At 39.1% G+C, this 10,564-nt stretch overlaps 1 pseudogene; it reads left to right on the top strand.

Annotated features, from left to right (window-relative positions):
* The first annotated feature begins 1,054 nt into the window (after positions 1-1,054).
* Positions 1,055-1,687, top strand: LOC148544650 (uncharacterized; annotated as a pseudogene).
* The last annotated feature ends 8,877 nt before the right edge of the window (positions 1,688-10,564 follow it).

Here is a 10,564-nt window from a genome sequence, read left to right as displayed (position 1 = left end):
TTTCCAACAACCCCAATCATTCATTTGTCTCAATACATTATCATCTCAACACTCCGCCAATCCACTCAAGTCATTCCATCCACAGAACTTCCCAAGCTTAAATCACCGTCTTCTAAACTCATTAATAAACCACTATTTTATGGTTTATCTTGTATTGAATTGAGCGGATTTTATCCATTATTCTCACACTTATGCATATAAATTGCGTGTTTTACATTTTCCTTCCTAATTCTGTGACATAGTTGAAAACATGTTTCCTGGGCCTGTAAACTGTCAATTTTAATTATCCTTTATTACCATTCGATACCGTGATCTGTGTGTTAAGTGTTTTCAAGCTTTATAGGGCAAGAATGGCTTAAAGGATGGAAAGGAAACATGCAAAAGTGGACAGTCATACGTTGCTCTATCGGATGTTCTATCGGATGAATCTTGGCGTGAAAAGAACTTTACTGATCAAGAAAAAGATGATCAACTTGTGCCTGCTACTGACCCAGTTAAATTTGTAAATCTTTACTGTGAACTCAATTTTCCGGTCTTTGCGGAGAAATGACACCTCTACTTGGAAAGGACGCTCAAAATACCAACCGAATTAAGGAAGTACAGTGAAGATCAGATCAAACAGAGTGGTTGGGTATTTCCGGATAGAGATCTGACAGAGGTAAACGCATCATGGGTCCGTGAGTTCTATTGTAACTATTACAAGACGACCTTTGATGCAATGCAGCTTAGGGGAAAGCAGATCTTAGTCACAGAGGAGGTGATAGAGGATATCCTCCACTTTCAGCCTAAAACAGATGATACAGATGGTTTTCAGAAGGCCGAGGAGTCTATTAGATTCATGAGTTTTGATTAGGATGCTGTCTGGCGTACCATAGCCATTGATCCTGATGTTCCGTGGGCTATGGGAAAGTCAAAGTTAACTCCACGGGGTATAAAGATTATTTATCTCAATGATGAGGCTAGGCTGTGGCAACAGATACTGAGTAATTATGTTATGCCTAGTACTCACGAGTCAGAAGTGCTAGCTGCCATGATCATCTTTATTTGGTGCGTCATGGAAGGAAAGGACCTATACCTTCCACGGCTCATCAGAAAGTACATGTCTAGAGTTCATGTCAGAGGCACCCTGCCATTTTCTTATTTGATCACCCAGATGGCTCGTCGAGCTGAGGTGCCTTTGGAGCTAGAGGATGAGAGACCACCGATTGCCGATTGCAAGAAGGTTATTCCGCACGGCAAGCGGTTCGGACCTCTAGGCCACAGACCACCTACTACTACTACCTCTACTGATGCAGCCACATCCTCAGCAGCACCTTCAGCACCACCTGCTTCCACAGCACCATCATCCGCTTCTCAGCCAGTCTACCATCTTGCGCACCACCTTTTTGAGCGCCTTGATTAGATGGAGCGCCGTAATCAGCGGCATTATGAGCAGTCTGAGCGTCGCAATAAGCGACGCTATTCACATCTGAAGCTGATTGTGACGTCGGGGCGTATTGACATCCCCTCTGAGCCTGACACACCCTTGGTGCACTCTGAGGAGGAGGAGGATGAGCAGGAGGCGACTCAGACTGAGCACCCTACAGAGCCACAGGCACCTGCACAGCCAGAGCCGATGGAGCCAGCGGCACATCCTTCGACAGGAGACCATAGAGATGCAGGCGATGATCCTTCACACCCAGCTTGACTGAGAGCATCGAGGATGATCCTGCGCTTTAAGTGTGGGGAGGTCGCCGTCTCCGGCAGATTTTATTTTGGTGAACCATTTCAGACTTTTGTTCTATTTTGCTTTATTTTGTATGTTGCTTTATTTTATTTTTTTTTCTTTTAGTACTTGCACATTTCTATTTTATTGTACTTCTGTTTATTTTTACTTTGTTGCATTTTGCACTTTTGGCTTGTATATATCTTAGATATTTAGCTTGAATTGCACTTTTAGTCTATTAGTTGTGATGTGGAAAGACATGGATTATTAATTTTAGTTTACCCTTTTGGCATATGAGAAATTGATTTGATTGGAAATAGGGATAAAACTAAAAACTTTTAGCTTTTCATAATCACAACATCTCATTTAGTATATATATATATATATAATAATAAATGTTGGTCAATTGATGAAATTTTCAAGGAATGTATCTTTTTCTTAGAAAAGGCATTTAAGATTCACATTGATTTGAGTTAAAACTTTTTTTTGTAACTTGCATGATATATATATAATTGGAATATGGTTTTTGAGCTAAGAACACACAACCCGTGAGTTTTTGAGCTTAATTGCATGGTTACATTATTTAACCATGATTTTTTTTCTTGTGTGTTTCTTCTCTATGATTGTAATCTTTGGTTTGTTCCATTCTATATGTCCATTATTTAGTGTATTTGCATGCATACATATGATTGAGGCCATCATTTGTTATTAGCTCACTTATCCCAAATAGCCTACCATTTCAATTACCTTTGTTTGCCACTTTGAGCCTTTTAATCTCCATTTGTTCTATATTTTACCACATCACTAGCCTTAAGCGAAAAAATAATTAATTACCTCAATTGAATCTTTGGTTAGCTTAAGATAGAGATTGTGTGTTAACTAAGTGTGGGGAATTGTGGAAACTTAGGTTGATGAGAAAGTGTTGAGTTTTATTGACAAGATATTGGGAATTTGGGTGCTTACTCATGTGAAACCAGAAAAACTATATGCATTGAAATGTTATGTTTGCTTTCATGTGCATAAAAAAAAAATTATTACAGTATAAATAAATAAATAAATAGGGGACAAAATTACCCCAATGTTAAGTTTAATAAAAGATCAATGCATATGTGGTGAAATTAAAGAAAATTTGATACATGAGTATGTGATGCAAAAGTGGGAATTTTGGGTAGCTAGGCATGATTTTAGAATTACATAGAGTGTGTGTGTGTGTTAGGTGAGAGCTAAGGTTAGTCAAAGATTCATATTATAGCTCACTTGGCCATACATATATCCTCACCCTCACCTTAGCCCCATTACAACCTTGAAAAGACCTCATGATGTTTGCATTTGTATACTAAATATTTGTTGATTGGTTAGATGAAGAACAAAGTTTTAGAAAGCATGACTAGAGAAGAGTAGAGTGATTGACCCTAGACACTTGAGAGATTAGAGTGCATATACAAATCCAGTGAGGGTTCAATGGCTCATTTCCATATGTCCATATTTGATCATTGCTTGTCTTGCAAGTTTGTGAACTCTTTTGATTAACTCAACTCAATTGTAAATGTGTTTCGATATGATTGATTTAATCCCTGATTGTGCATATATGATTTCTTAGAAATTTGACTCAATTTGACCACACACACACACACACACACACACACACACACACACACACACACATATATATATATATGTATATAGTAAGTAGAATAGCATGATGCATGTAGGTGGCTCACATCTAAATAGGTTGCATTGCATAAGTCCCACCATTTTGCCTTCACTCTTTTGGTTCTCTTGAGCTTAGCATGAGGACATGCTAACGTTTAAGTATTGGGAGATTGATAAACCGCTATTTTACGGTTTATCTTGTATTGAATTGAGCGGATTTTATCTATTATTCTCACATTTATGCATATAAATTGCGTGTTTTACATTTTTCTTCCTAATTCTGTGACATAGTTGAAAACATGTTTCCTAGGCCTATAAACTGTCAATTTTAATTATCCTTTATTACCATTCGATACCGTGATCTGTGTGTTAAGTGTTTTCAAGCTTTATAGGGCAGGAATGGCTTAAAGGATGGAAAGGAAACATGCAAAAGTGGAAGGAACGTGAGAAAATGAAGTTTTGAGAAGCTGGCAGTGACGCGTATACGTAAACGACGCGTACGCGTGACATGCGCCACGTGCAAAAATTGCAGAAAATGCTGGGAGCGATTTCTGGGCTCCATTTGGGCCCAGTTCCAAGCCCGAGAACACAGAGTAGAGGCTGTAGAGTGGGGGAATCAATGAACATTCATTCACACAACTTTCATTCACATAATTTTAGGTTTTAGATATAGTTTTCTAGGGAGAGGCTCTCTCCTCTCTCTAGGTTTTGGGTCTTAGGTTTATTTCTTCTCTATTTCAGATTTCTATCTTAGTTTAATTTAGTTTCTCTTCTACTTTTATTTACTTTTGCATTCTAGTTTATTTATTTTTCTTGTTGATTATTCTTTGTTGCCAATTTAGTTTATGAATTCTCATGTTAGATTTGATATTCTATTTAATGAAATTTGAGGTATTTCATATTTATGATTGCTTTCTTCAATTTATGTTATTGATGCTTTCAATTGGTTGTTTGGATTTTATTATCTCTTATTGTTTGTCTATGCTGTTATGTTGTGCCTTCCAAGTATTTGATAGAATGCTTGGTTGGATTTTAGAGTAGGTTTTTCTCCTTTTGGCTTTGGTAGAGTAATTGGAGACTCTTGAGTTATCAAACTCCTTGTTGATTGATAATTGAAAGTTGCTAGTTGATTTGGATCCCTCTAAAGGTAGTCTTTCCTTAGGAGTTGACTAGGACTTGAGGAATCAAATTGATTCATCCACTTGAATTTCCTCCATAGTTAGAGTTAACTAAGTGAGAGCAATGGACAATTGATGTCACAATTGATAAGGATAGCTAGGATAGGACTTCTAATTCTCACACCTTGCCAAGAGCTTTCTTAGCTATTAGTTTACTTTCTTGTCATTTACTTTCCTTGTTCCTTATTTCAAAAACCCAAAAAGATACAATCTCATAACCAATTATAAGTAACACACCTCCCTGCAATTCCTTGAGAGACAACCCGAGGTTTAAATACTTCGGTTTAATTTTATTGGGTTTGTTTTAGTGACAACCAAATTTTTGTATGAAAGGATTATTGTTGGCTTAGAAACTATACTTGCAATGGGAATTTATTGTGAATTCTTTACCAGCAAAAACCCGTTCATCACTCATTAACAGAAAATATCTAATTAAGTTACTTAACCCTTCCTCACTAGTCTCATAGCCTAATTACTAGCTAAAAGTCTTAAATAGTAATTAAAGAAGTTTAGAAAGCTAGAGGAACTGTTAAACTTTCGAAAAAAAATAAGTTTTCAGTAAAACAGGGGGTCATGCATATGCATGCTCCCGTCCGCGTACTTATGGGTTAAAATGTGACAAAGTCGCGTACGCATACTGATATACCACTATTTTATGGTTTATCTTGTGCTAAATTGAGTGGTTTTTATCAATTCTTGGCACACTTATTCATATAATTTGCATGATTTTACAAATCCTTTCTAATTTTTTGATATAGTTGAAACATGTTTCCTGGGCCTTTAAACTGTCAATTTTAATTACCCTTTATTACCATTCGATGCCGTGATCTGTGTGTTAAGTGTTTTCAGGCTTTATAGGACAGGAATGACTTAGAGGATGGAAAGGAAACATGCAAAAGGTGGAAGAAACGCAAGAAAATGAAGTTTTAAGAAGCTGGCAGCGACGCATACGCGTGGGCGACGCATACGCGTGACTAGCGCAGAAGACAAGCGACGCGTACGTGTGATTGACGCGTACGCGTGACAAGGATCTTTCTCAAGCGACGCGTATGCGTGGACGACGCATACGCGTGACATGCGCCACGTGCAGAAATTGCAGAAAGCGCTGGGGGCAATTTCTGGGCTCCTTTTTGGCCCAGTTCCAAGCCCGAGAACATAGAATAGAGGCTACAGAGTGGGGGAATAATTCATTCATCCCACACAACTTTCATACAGATAATTTTTGGGTTTTAGATGTAGTTTTCTAGACAGAAAGGCTCTCTTCTCTCTCTAGGTTTTAGGGTTTTTAGCTTTAATTCTTCTCAAATTCAGATTTCTATTTTACTTTCATTTAGTTTTCTTCTACTCTTATTAGTTCTAGTACTTTAGTTTATCTATTTCTCTTGTTGACCTCTTTATGTTGCTATTTTATTTTATGAATTCTCATGTTAGATTTGATTTTCTATTTAATGCAATTTGAGGTATTTCATATTTATGATTGCTCTCTTCAATTTATGTTATTTGTTCTTTCAATTGGTTGTTTGAATTTTATTATCTCTTATTAGTTTCCTATGTTTTTATGTTATGCCTTCCAAGTGTTTGACAAAATACTTGGTTGGGTTTTAGAGTAGATTTTCCTCCTCTTGGCTATGGTTGAGTAATTGGAGACTCTTGAGTTATCAAACTCCTTTGTTGATTGATAATTGAAAGTTGCTAGTTGATTTGGATTCCTCTAAAGCTAGTCTTTCCGTAGGAGTTGACTAGGACTTGAGGAATCAAATTGATTCATCCACTTGACTTTTCTTCATAGTTAGATGTTAACTAAGTGGGAGCAATAGACAATTGATGTCACAATTGATAAGGATACCTAGGATAGGACTTCTAATTTTCATACCTTGCCAAGAGTTTTCTTAGTTATTAATTTAATTTCTTGTTATCTACATTCCTTGTTCCACATTTCAAAAACCCAAAAAGATACAATCCCATAACCAATAGTAACATACTTCCCTGCAATTCCTTGAGAGACGACCCGAGGTTTAAATACTTCGGTTTATTTTATTGGGTTTGCTTTAGTGACAACCACATTTTTGTATGAAAGGATTCTTTGTTAGTTTAGAAACTATACTAGCAATAAGAGTTTATTGTGAATTCTTCACTAGCAAAAATCTGTTCATCAAAATGGCGCTGTTGCCGGGGATTTGCAAACGTGTGCCTTATTATTGGTTATTGTGAATATTGTGAATAATTTTGCTTTTTTGTTTCTTTGTTAGTTGTTTCTAATTTTAGGAATTTATTCTCATTATTTTCTTATTAGTTTTTGTTTTTACTTTCTTTTGTTACTATGAATTTTCACCACTTTGGTTATGAGTTTGATTCAAATTATGTTGTAGGGAATGGAAGCTATAATGAAAACATGCATCAAGGTTGGAACAATCAAAGATGGGAGGAGCCACAAGGATTTGATCAACCCTTTCAGCAACAACCTCCTCCAATGTGCCAAGAGCAACAACCATTCTACGATGCAACCCAAGAAAATGGTTATGGTGGACCTTTTCGTGACAACCAACCTCCACCAAATTACTATGGTCAAAACAGCCATTCCAAGGTGCGTACCAAGACAATAGATATGGTGGATCCCCTTGTAGTTACTAACAAGCCCCACCATCTGCCTATGAACCCCCTCCTCAACATAGCTTTGAACCACCATACTCACAAGTCCCTTACCACCAAACACCCTCATATGATCCTAACCTATATCCACCATATCAACCACCCTATGAGCCATATGAATCATACATAGAACGACTACAATTCCAACCCAATTACTCCCAAGAACCAACACCTCCATATACACCATGTCCATATCCGTCAACCAAGAGCCATATGATCCTAATCATGCAATCCGAGCAGAACAAGAATCAAAGGATCGTTTCAAGGAAACAATGGATTGATTTCAAGCAACCATTCATCAATTGGAGCGAGTGGTATGCCGAAGAGCACACGAAGCTCTTATAGCTAAAGAATCTCAACTTGAGAACAAGGAACTGAAGTGCGTTGTGCAACAAGTGGAAAAGATGGAGAGTGATGAACCACCACATCCTTATTATGATAAACCACCCTCTTATCATGAACCTTTCCTCCCAAGTAATGAGCCCTCATATCCACCTCAATCTTCAATGCATGACACTCTAAGTGTTCTTCTTCAAGGGCAAAGAGAGATACAAAGGACGACACAAGAGTTCATAGCTACCTTGACCGAGGTAGTAGGTAATTTAGCCTCCCTGCGCTTCGATACTCAAAGTACTCCCATGGCTACATGTGGAGAATCAATAGAAGAGCCTAGCATGAAGGAGACACTAGAAACTCTGTTGGACAATAAGGAACATGACTTTGTATTGGAACAAGTGGAGGAAGCCATAATAGTTGAAGAGAAAGAAGTGGTTGAAGACTTAGGAGATGCTGAACCTCCATGGGAATCTAGATTTGCAGAGTATTCCTCCAAGAAGATTGAAATTGATGTCAAGAAGGCCAGTGCACAACCTCCATGGCATATTCCTTATGAAGACTTGGATGGGATAGATCAAGAAGCAAGTTCTCTTCGTGATGAGGATCATGAATCAAGTCATCCTAATGATGAATCTACATCCGTAAATGAACTCCTTGAATATGAAGACCCTTCCCTGATTGAGTCTGAGAATGATGTGGAAGCAGAAACCCTTCGGAAAGGGTAGACGGGAGTTGAGTACGCTTTGTCAAGAACATTGGAGACTTCTCTACCTAGGTGGCCATCTACTCCTTCATTTGAGTGGGTAAGACTTATCTCTATTCACTTTACTGTCCCACTTGAATATGGTATTCTTAAAACGGATGGCCAACTTAGGAGTCTTTGTGGCATTAAGCGTAAGAGAAGGATGTTCAGTGGTTGGAGTTGCAAATCAAGGCTCATCAAGGTCGATACTTCAAGAGCTAGATACAAGAGTAGAGATAGTAAAGATTTGGTTGGGGATCTAAGAAAAGAGTTTGGTATTGCATTGGGAATTCGGATTGCTTGCCACTCGATTGGGACAATAGTGACCTACTTCAAGACGGGTGTAGAAACAAGATTTGGGATCCGGGAAAATATGAGGATCAACTTTGGGAGCTCAAAGCTTGTGAAGAACTCCATCAAAGCTTGGGGAATTTACGTGGAATAGATAGAGCTTATTGGAAGTCCAAGCACTGGTGGCAGTTTCAAAATGATTTCAAGCACAAGCCACCATGACAAGGAGCCCACCAAATGTCCAACTTAAGGACAATAACTAAAAGTGCTAGGTGGGAGACAACCCACCATGGTACGATCTTTCATTTTTATTAGTCATTTTATTTTATTTTATTTTTATCAGTGTTCATTCATAATTTCTACATAATTACCTGCATTCTGTATAAATATATAAAAAAGGGGCAACCCACGCGAACGCGTACGCGACGCGTGGGCGTCAATGCAAATCTCGCTCTCCTATCTAACGAACAGAAAGTTGTGATGGAATCGTGTGGTTGGTGTGCAAAAAGCATAATTTGACCCACGTGCACGCGTCCACGACGCGTCTGCGTCATGTTCAATTCTGGCACACCACGCGTGGGCGTGCCTGATGCGTACGCGTCGCACCTAAATTTAGCCCCCTTCAATCTGAACAGAGAGTTGCATGAAAATGATGCTGGAATTGTACGTTTCGCACAATTTTGGTCGACACATACGCATGCGTCACGCGTACGTGTCATCTTCATTAAGCTATCTTCGTCTATGACGCTTATGCGTCGATGCATTATTGTCTCGTCCATGCTCAAGCGTGATCCACGCGTACGCGTGGATTTGATTTCATTAACCCCAGACGCGAGAACCCTACTCATTCGCATGCCCTCTCTTCTCCTCTTCCCTCCAACGTCTCCTTCTATTCTCTCTCTTCCATCCATGCAACATTCACTACTCACCACCATCACCCTCATACTTCCGCTCAGTTCCGGCAACCCCGAACCGCCGCCGACCACCCCTCCCTCTCCTTCCTCTCTTCTTCTCCTTCTTCTCTATTCTCTTAACCCTTCCCGCCTTCACCAAGCACCGCCGCGGACAGCCACTGCGCCGCTGTGCTGCCGCCATCTCTGGGTGGCACTACCCTTTCCCTTCCTTTCCAATTCTGTTACTACACCACCCAGGTTCCCCTGTCTTCCTTTGTATTTCTTTTCTTGCTTTATCATTCTATTTAGGTAGTTTTGTTAGCTTTTTTAAATTCTGCTTAGTTTAGTTAGATTAGAGATGCATGTTCTTAGTTGATTTTAGGTGGTTATGTAGCTAGGATGTGGTTAGTGAATTTAGGTCTGATAATTGCTCTATTCTTGCTATCTGGGAATGGTTAATTCTTCTTTGTTTGTGCTGCTGATTTGACCCTGTGCTTAATCGATTTATTGATGCTACTGGCTGCTCTTTGGAATACACAAAGTCTGAATTGTGTTTGTAGTGACGATGATGATCTGTAATGATTTCCATGCTGCATATGTAGTGCACGAAATTACAATCACACTTTTGCAACTTCGCACAACTAACTAGCAAGTGCACTGGGTCATCCAAGTAATACCTTACGTGAGTAAGGGTCGATCCCACGGAAATTGTCGGCTTGAAGCAAGCTATGGTTATCTTGTAACTCTTAGTCAGGATATCAATAATTCTCAGATTTAATTGTAAAAAATAAAAGAACATGAAATAAATACTTGTTATGCAGTAATGGAGAACAGGTTGAGGTTTTGGAGATGCTTTGTCTTCCGAATCTCTGCTTTCCTACTGTCTTCTTCTTCATGCATGCAAGGCCCCTTCCATGGCAAGCTTTATGTTGGGCATCACCGTTGTCAATGGCTACTTCCCGTCCTCTCAGTGAAAATGTTCCAAATGCGCTGTCACCGCACGGTTAATCATCTGTCGGTTCTCGATCATGTCGGAATAGGATCCATTGATCCTTTTGCGTCTGTCACTACGCCTAACACTCGCGAGTTTGAAGCTCGTCACAGTCATCCCTTCCCA

Source organism: Arachis ipaensis, chromosome B9 (assembly GCF_059453495.1).
Source record: "Arachis ipaensis isolate K30076 ecotype BB chromosome B9, ASM5945349v1, whole genome shotgun sequence".
NCBI lineage: Eukaryota > Viridiplantae > Streptophyta > Magnoliopsida > Fabales > Fabaceae > Arachis > Arachis ipaensis.
Note: the sequence above shows the minus strand (reverse complement) of the source record. Positions and strands in the feature narration are given on the sequence as shown.